Here is an 8,949-nt window from a genome sequence, read left to right as displayed (position 1 = left end):
TTGCTGCCTCAGGGAGTTAATAAATGTAAGGGAAAGGGCTGAGGTTTATGGGGAATGCTCTAAAGAAACTGAATTAGAGTGCAGGAGCTACATGTTCAATCAAAATCACACATTAAATCAGGACCTTCACTTTCACTATAGTACTAAGTGTTCCTGTATTTTGTCTTCCCATATTAATATTAACAAATAAAATGTGCAATTGTAATTTTACAACTGTACCATCTCTAAGGGAATCTTTGCCAGTGATTCCTTCTCATTCTGAAGTGTACAAACCCAGAGACTCTGCTCTCTACTACCTCTGGATGCAGAGCAATGGAGACTTCTGAGAGCTGAATTCCTGTTCATGGGGTACAGTTCTATCACTCACTTTTTTTTTCTGAAAAAACTGGTATGCATACAGTGATTGTATATGTACAGGCTTTTCATTTGAATACAAAATGTTCAAATGAACACTTACAGTTACATATTTAAAATTGAATATACAAACCACTTAAGGTAGTCAAACTCACACAGAGTTAAATATAGTCCATATTTTACCACACAAACTAAACTAAGCTAATTTAGTATAACAGAACGTGCCACCCCAAATATGCCTCTTTGGCATAAGGATTATTTTAAGCTGATTATTTTGAGAAACAGCAGACAAAGGAGAAGCTCTGAAAACAGGGTAAAGTCCGTTTGTAAGGCAAATTTACATTTATAAAGGAAATCTCCATTTATAAGGATGTGTCTGCTGTTCCAGAAAGAGAACTGAGACTCTAACAATGACTAAAATCGGCATAACAAGTTATGTTAATAAAGTTCTGTTTGTTTTTCTCCTGTTCATGGGCTTTTTATTACAAGGGTTCTCAGCCAAGAAATCAGAAAAGTAGAGGGAAAATTATATTTCCTCCCCTACAGTAGCTGTAAACAATCTACCCATTTTTAGGGGAAAAGGCAAGCCTATAAGAACCTTTGCAGGTGAGGGGACTTGGTAATATTTTGCTATGTCCTAGAAACCGTATTCTCATTTACTAGCTAGGTAGTAGTACTATAACCAAAGTATGTGCACAAATAGCACTGCACATATTACTGCAAAATTGTGAGTCATGAAAGTAAAGCAATAGCAACATCTGGAAAGCAAGCATTGGCTCTTATTAAAACCAAACAATAAGCCCAAGGGACTTTAAAGCTAAATACAAATGCTAAAGGTGAAGATATTGATTTGATATCTTTTAAAGGTGGTGCAGTTCCTTTATTTTTTTATCTGTTTCTGTGTTGTGAAATAAGAAAACCAGAAAACCTTGCATCTATTTTAAAAACATCAGTTTGATATGTAAGGCTGCAATTACAGCAAACACTTTTTATATTAAAAATCAGGAAAAAATAGTGAATACTACTTAACAAAGTCCTTGAGCAAGACCGGATTTTCAGTGAAATGTTTAATAAAAGAAAAAATAATTGTGATTATTATGTGATATTTCTTATAATAGTAGAGAAACTACAAAATGTTCCCTCCTATTCATTTGCAGAAGGTTCTTAACAAAGAGCTCATATACTCTTAAGAAAATTTCAGAGTTGCTGAATATGCCTAAAATATAGCTAGTAATATCTCACTAAGCTTATGAAAGTAGATGATTTATGTGAATATCTGAATACAGGGAAGCAACAAACAGGTTTCAACCCAAAAAATAAAGCAGTCACATTAATGAGAGGTATAGATCTTGTATTAAATGCATTCTTTTACCAAGGAAATATAAGATATTTGATATCACAATTGAAAAATATAGCAGAACTGAAAAATATTTTTTCTATTAAAAAATATTTCTTTAAATTTTATAGGAATGAAGTTTTTAAAAATACCATGTCTGAAAGGTAGCTTCAGGTATAGATACAAAATTATGAAACCTGAACAAAAATGTTTATTCAGAGAATAAGATGTCATGACCAAATTGATTTTCTGATGAAATGTAGCTAAATTCGTTTTTGTTCTAATTTTTGTTTAATACAAATATTCTAAAGGATATTACTTTTCTGTTGAATTAATAAAGCCAAATTCAATTGAATTGGATTCGTAAAAAACAAAGTTTAAGCTTATTTTATGCTTGAACATGTGGTACATGTTAGAATTATCATTTTGAACAATAATCATTTTCCAGTAGTCTAGATATAGAATGCGAATTTGTGTGTTTGTTTACTTGTGTTGTCAACAAAAAGAAAAAATAAATCTCTGACAACAGGTTTGTTGTGATGTTTCATTTTTTATTCCAAGTGGAAGACAGCAATATACTCTGGTTGGTTAACTGAAAGTTGTAGTTAAGTGGCTAATAAGAATGCAAGATTTCCTATATATAATGAAAATGAATATGTTACCGGAGAGTAGGGGCAAGATGTCTGCTCTGGCTTGGCTCTCAAATCAGAGGTTGAACCCGGGCCTCCTGGAAGAAAACCGGGAATCCTAGCTGCCATGTTGCCAGAGGATGGGCCCTCCTCTGCACAGTGTCCAGGTTCTTGGCATCTTGAGCAAAGAATTGAATGTGATACAGAGGTAAAGTAGTGAAAGAGCAGTTTATTAGAAGAGCAAGTACACTCCAAAGAGGTAGAAGAGGGCCTGAACAGAAGGCAGTTGCTCAAGGGCCATTATTAGAAGAGAAAATACACTACAAAGGGTTAGGAGTGAGCCCAAGCAAAAGCATGGCTCAAAAAGGCTGTGGCTCAAAGGCTCAAAGGCTCAAAGGGCCCTGACTGGCGAGGACTTGGCGTCTTTTCCCATTTTTTCTCTTGAATGGGCTGTTCCTCTTCTGGTGTGGGACGACTTGATTGACACCTGTGATTTACAAGGGTCTTTGGGAGTTGCTGGGAGAGGTTGATATTGTGGATGATGTGGTTCCCCCTGAGAGACAGGGGAAGGCCGTTTCCCTAGGGGGAGGCTTAAGTAGGGGTTCATCTATAAGGTCTATATGATCTCGGCTTTGTTTTGGATCTTTGTGTTATTTTCTTTGCTCCTGTGGCCTAAAGAGGGATCTCGATAGAGGGCCACAAAGCCTGAACATATGGAATTTCTGACCATTTATCCTCCCTTCAACTACAAAATAAATCTAACTGTAAAATAGTATTATATTGTAGTTTGAATTTCCATTAATTGGCCAGTGTTCTTGGTTACCCAATTTGTATAGTGGCCAAGCTACAGTGCAAAAAAAAAGATAAGGCGTTTTTTCTTTAGATTATTGGGATCAAATTTGTCCCAAGTTAAGGATGCATCGGAGTGGTGAATCCAATGGGATTGAGGTTGACGACTTATTTCCCATGCTGGTCTGCAAGAGAAGAGAGAGTCTAGATAAGGACAAAACTTTTCCTACGAGGTGTCCCTCTAGGACAGGGGTCAGCAAACTGAGGTTCACAAGCCACATGCAGCTCTTTGGGTACGTTCCATCTCAAAAGTTTGCCGTCACCTGGAAGAGCCAATCCAGTCCCTCACAACAATTTAAAAATTATTCAAGAGCCATAAATATATTTTACATGATCACCATTATCTGAATAATATCCTTTAAACATTTTATAAATGAAACTATGATAGTTTTATTTTCATTTTCAGTTTTACTTCAGAGCCACATGTACGTACCCAAAGAGCCGCATGTGGCTTGCGAGCCGCAGTTTCCTGACCCCTGCCGGCTCTTCTGTCTCAAAAGTTTGCTTAACCTAGCACTGGGAGATAGTCCAGGGTGGATTTTCCAGATCATCCTCCTGGGAGGTTCCTGACTTAGAATGCCATACGTCTCTGGCCTTTGGGTGGGTACCGGTACCACTTTGACTTAGGCTTAGGCTCGGAACTCCTCCAAAGACTATGCCGTATGACAACCTTTGGTATCACTGGGTGGAGTGCTCGGCTCTTTGCATCCTGCCAGTTAAGGAAACGTTCCTCAACTATGGCTCCATGAATGGCTAAGGTCTCAGCAATAACTCTTAAGGAAGTTTGGAACAAAGGGAATGGGAATGGCTCAAAACCTTCTAGGTGTCTCTCTAAAATTCATAGGTAAGCAAAGAAAATCCTTAACATCTCCAAATCTTGGGCACTTTTGAAGGGAGAGGAAGGAGAGGTTCGAGGACACCCTCTGAGTTGAGGTGACCATTAGGTTAGGCAAAAGAAAAGATGGTGTAGAAGTGTAAGCCAGAAAAGTGGATTTGGCAGTCGCTTCATAATGAAAGGTGCACATCCGAAAACAGAAATGGGGCAGATAGGACATGGTCCCTCATAGCGAGAAGTAAGGCAGAAAAGGAGGGCGGCCTGAGGTCCCCAGAGGAGTTCAGTGAGATGGCGAAAGAACAGAGGGGATGAAAAATCAAATCTCCAGAGAGACATTATTCCGTACAAACACAGACTTCACAGGAGCTTGGATTTGTCTTGCGCCTGGCAGGTCCTGAATGGTTTGTTCCAAGACCGGGTATTCTGTCACAGAAGCCTTCAAGCGGCAGATGCCCTAAAGGCCATTTAAATGTCTGACCCGTGCCTGCAAAGGATGGCAAACAAAAGAGGTTACAGAAGAATGAGCAAGAGGTTTTGGGGTCCCCTAAAAGGTGCTTACCTCCTGGCTGGCTCACCAAAATGTTACCAGAGAGTGGGCCCTTCTCGGTGCAATGCCTGGGCTTGGCTCTCACAACAGGAGCCAAACCCAGAGTCCGAGCTAGGCTCCCACTCCAGGGGTCGAACCTGGGCTTCCTGGAGGAAAACCAGGAATCCTAGCCGCTACATTGCCAGAGGATGGGCCCTCCTCAGCGCGGTGTCCAGGTTCTTCACGTCTGGAGCAAAGAATTGAACAAGACACAGAGGTGAAGTTGTGAAAGAGAAGTTTATTAGAAGAAATAGTACACCCCAAAGAATTAGGAGTGAGCCCAAGCAAGAGCATGGCTCAAAAAGGCTGCAGCTCAAAGGCTCAAAGGGCTCAAAGGCTCAAAGGCCCTGACTGGTAAGGACTTGAAGTTTTTATCTCTTTTTTTCTCTAGAATGGGCTGTTCCTCTCTGGGTGTTGGAACACTTGATTGACATCTGTGATTGACAAGAGGCTACTACCTCATCTCTTTGGACTACACACGTTCCTTCTCAGAATTCAGTCTGTGATAATGATATTAATGAACTTCTGGACATATGTATGACATTATAATAATGTTATAATGAGGCCCAGGTGAAATGAAGGTCGTTGTGGCCTTTACTGCACAGGTGCAAGTGACTGGTCTAATCTAGTTGGGTATTTTGTACACATTTGTTTCCTCATAGGGGTAGATAATTACAATGAAAAGTGGAAAGAGGAAGTCTTTTGGATGGTTGCATTCTGTGGATTGTGTTAGAAGTGCAGGAAATCAGAGATCCAATGCCTGCCTCTAACTGCCTGCCTTGTTCTCCCCTTGAGAGACATGATCCCCATAAAATCTCTATGGGAAGTTGAGGGACAGGAGGTCTTTTCTTCCATATTTACTTCCTGTTGGGAAGGGGTATAGACCTGTCCCTACCTATTGGGGATTCACGGAACTCTTGTCCTATCTGATCTTAGATGAGAGAAAGGGGTCTCAAGATCCACCTGGAAGACCATGTCGGCTTCTTCGGTTTGGACAGATAATCCTGCTGAGGTATCATCTGTATCCCCGAGGCCCCTGAATGAGGAAAAATACATTTTATTATGGAGCCTGTGTCCATTTAACTGGTCATTCATGTGGCGTTGATTGCCCAGAAGCTGTACTTAGAACAGGTTGGAAAGAACATTAGGCTTCAATGATTACAATCAACAAGTATAAATCACAAGTTTTAAGGTAATTATCGAAAACAGGGGGTAAGAGCTTAAAAAAACTGAAAAAAAGGAAACTAAGGAAAAGGAAACTTAAAATCCCTGTAAGAAAGAAAACTTAAAGTTTTTCAGTGGGGGAGCTACTCGTTTGGCCCATATCAGATCGACAGAAAGGGATTTGAATATTTGATACTTAGACATTTTTATCCTTTTTCTCACTTTCAAAATTCAGCATTGTGCATTTTTGTCATGCAGCTGTGACTGAAGCTATGTGCTCTGGCCCTAGCTCTGAGTGTTGGTATAGGTCAGGCTGCATGCCGAGCGCTAAACAATTTACCAGCTGTGTATCCAAGTGTGTGGGCATGGGGGATCAGCCACAAACTATTTCTATCCATTTCATGGGAAAGATGAAGAACAAACAGCACCCCCCCCCCAAAAAAAAAGAAAAAGAAAATTCAATTTTCTGGGCTCTACTCTTTAGGAAGGACCTCAGTTACATCTTTTGTCTCTGTCTGAGCTTACATATTGGAACTCATAAACCTACAACCCTAAATGAGAGTACAAAAAAAGAGACAGGGGGCAGGGGAGGAGAGGCACCTTGTCCAATGTAGTGGGGAGAGAAAAGAGGCAAAGGCAATAACTTTAAACAGATAAGAACATGTAAAGTATGTTGCTTATTAAAAACCTTATCATGACGTTGTGAAGATTTGTGAATTGATTTATCAAATATAATTAAGAAATGTATATTTTTAATGCCACAGAATAAAACACGAGGGATAAAAAAGAGAACAAGTTTAACTGATTGTCCAATTTCATTGTTTGGGTGCATTTTCACCTATTTATTAGAGAGTAGGTGTTTCAAAATGATAACAAAAGTATCACCCCAAATTTGAACTTCTTAGTCAAGTTTCTAAATTTTAAGATTTTCTGGGTATGTTTTGACAATTAAAAAATAAAATACGTCACTACCTTCTTCCTCCACAGTTACCTTGATAAGCAATGTAATGTGAGTCAGAAAAACTAGTTCGCGAGTCTTGCTCTGCTAATTCCTAACTGTGTGTTGTAGAACAATTAGCTAACCTCTCTGGGGCTAAGATTCTTTGTCTCTCAAATGACAGAGTTGGACTAGACAAAAGGTCAGCAAACTTTTGAGACAGAAGAGCCAGTTCTGTCCCTTGAAGTTTTGTGAGAACAATAAAACAAACAAAATCACCATTATGTGAATAATATCCTTTTAAAGAATTTTATAAATGAAACTATGGTAGTTTTATTTTAATTTTCAACTTAACTACAGAGCCACATGTACTTACACAAAGAGCCGCATGTGACTCACAAGCCGCAGTTTGCTGACCCCTGGACTAGACCATCCTCAGGGCTCTTTTTCCATTGTAAAATTCTATACCTATTTTTTTGTTTTTGATCTCGGCCTACTTGGTATAGAACAAAAGAAAGATTTGGTAAAAAATGAGATAAAAAATCAACAATTTAGGTCAGGAAAATAAATTGTTAGCTTGAATTATCCAAATTTACATAAATGTATATAAGAGATACAATTTTTTAAACTTCCTTTCATTTTGTAGTGTATAATTACATTATTTTGTAATGCCATTAATAATATTCAGAATGCCTCCATTTTGAGGAAGATTAAATTTTTTCATTAAACAGCCACTTCTTTTACAAGTACAAAACACTGTTGAAAGCATTTAGATGGCAAATGTGATTTTTTATTTTGTGTTAAAAAATACTTTTTTTCTTTTTCCTTTTTTTAATTATTAGTTTCAGGTGTACAAAACAATGTAATAGTTATCTTTTTCACCCCTTATAAAGTGACAACCCCATTTCCCCCGTCAAGTGCCCCCCAACCCCCAATATCATACATATCTATTATAATTCCATTGACTCCATTCCCAAACTATACCAACATCCCATGACTATATATGTATTAAATTATAGTTGACATATAATATTATTCAACTGCAGCTTCAGATGTACAGTGCAGTGGTGAGGCCTCTACACCATCCGTGAAATGGTCTCTCTAACAAGACATGAGACCATCTGGCCCTCTAAAAATTATTTACAACATTATTGATTCTATTCCCCAAACTGTCTTTTCTATCCTTGAGGCAGTATTGTAGTTACCAATTTATGTTGTCCAGTACCTTTGCCTTCTTCCTCATCCCCACCCCCCTCACATCTAGCAATTATCAGTTTTTGCTCTGTGTCTCTGAGACTACTTCTGTTTTCATTACTCGTTTATTCAGTTCTTTAGGTTCCACATATAAGTGAGATCATACGGTATATGTTATTCTCTGACTGAGTTATTTCACTTAGCATGATGTTCTCTAGGGCAATCCATATTGTTGCAGATGGTACGATTTCCTTCTTTATAGCTGAGTACCATATTTCCCCATGTATAAGACGCACCGTTTTTGAAAAATTTGGCGTCTAAAAACTGGATGCATCTTATACAGTGGTTGCAGATTTTTTTTACTTGCATTTCCCGCTTTTTTCATGCTTGATTTTGTGCTCATACAACCACTGTATAAGATGCACTGTTTTTACCCCCAAATTTTTCAAAAAAGGATGTGTCTTACACATGGGGAAATACGGTAATACTCCATTGTATAAATATACCACAGTTTCTTTTTCTTTTTTAAAAAAATATTTTTATTGGGGAATTGGAGGATGGGAACAGTGCTGGGGAATTGGGGGAAGGAGAACAGACAAGTTGCTGTCCTTTTGTTCTTCAGTCTGGTTGTGGAGGATGTTGCTTCACTGGCCCAAGTTGGCACCATCATTGCGCTCTACCCAGGCGCGGCAGATCAGTCACCTGCTTCTGGACGGCCGCACACAGCGGCTTGAAGGCCGCGCACGCTGGCTGATGGCTACACAAGGTAGCCCATAGCAACCCACTGCAGCAGGGGCTGCAGCCTACACCGTCGCCGGCGATTTACAGCAACCCAGCTCCAGGTTGAGCTGTTGTTCAGCATCTTAGCTGTAGAGGGCAGCGTCACTGGTGCGCATATGTGGGATCCGAACCAGGGCCCTCTAATGTACCAAGCCAGTTCTTAACCAACGTGCCACTCAGCCGGCCCTGTACCACAGTTTTTTAATCCAGTCGTCTACCAATGGGCATTTCGATTGTTTCCAAATCTTGGCTATTGTAAATAGCACAGCAATGAACATAGGGGTG

This window comes from Hipposideros armiger, unplaced genomic scaffold (genome assembly GCF_001890085.2).
Source record: "Hipposideros armiger isolate ML-2016 unplaced genomic scaffold, ASM189008v1 scaffold_630, whole genome shotgun sequence".
Lineage (NCBI taxonomy): Eukaryota > Metazoa > Chordata > Mammalia > Chiroptera > Hipposideridae > Hipposideros > Hipposideros armiger.
This window is presented reverse-complemented; position numbering follows the sequence as displayed.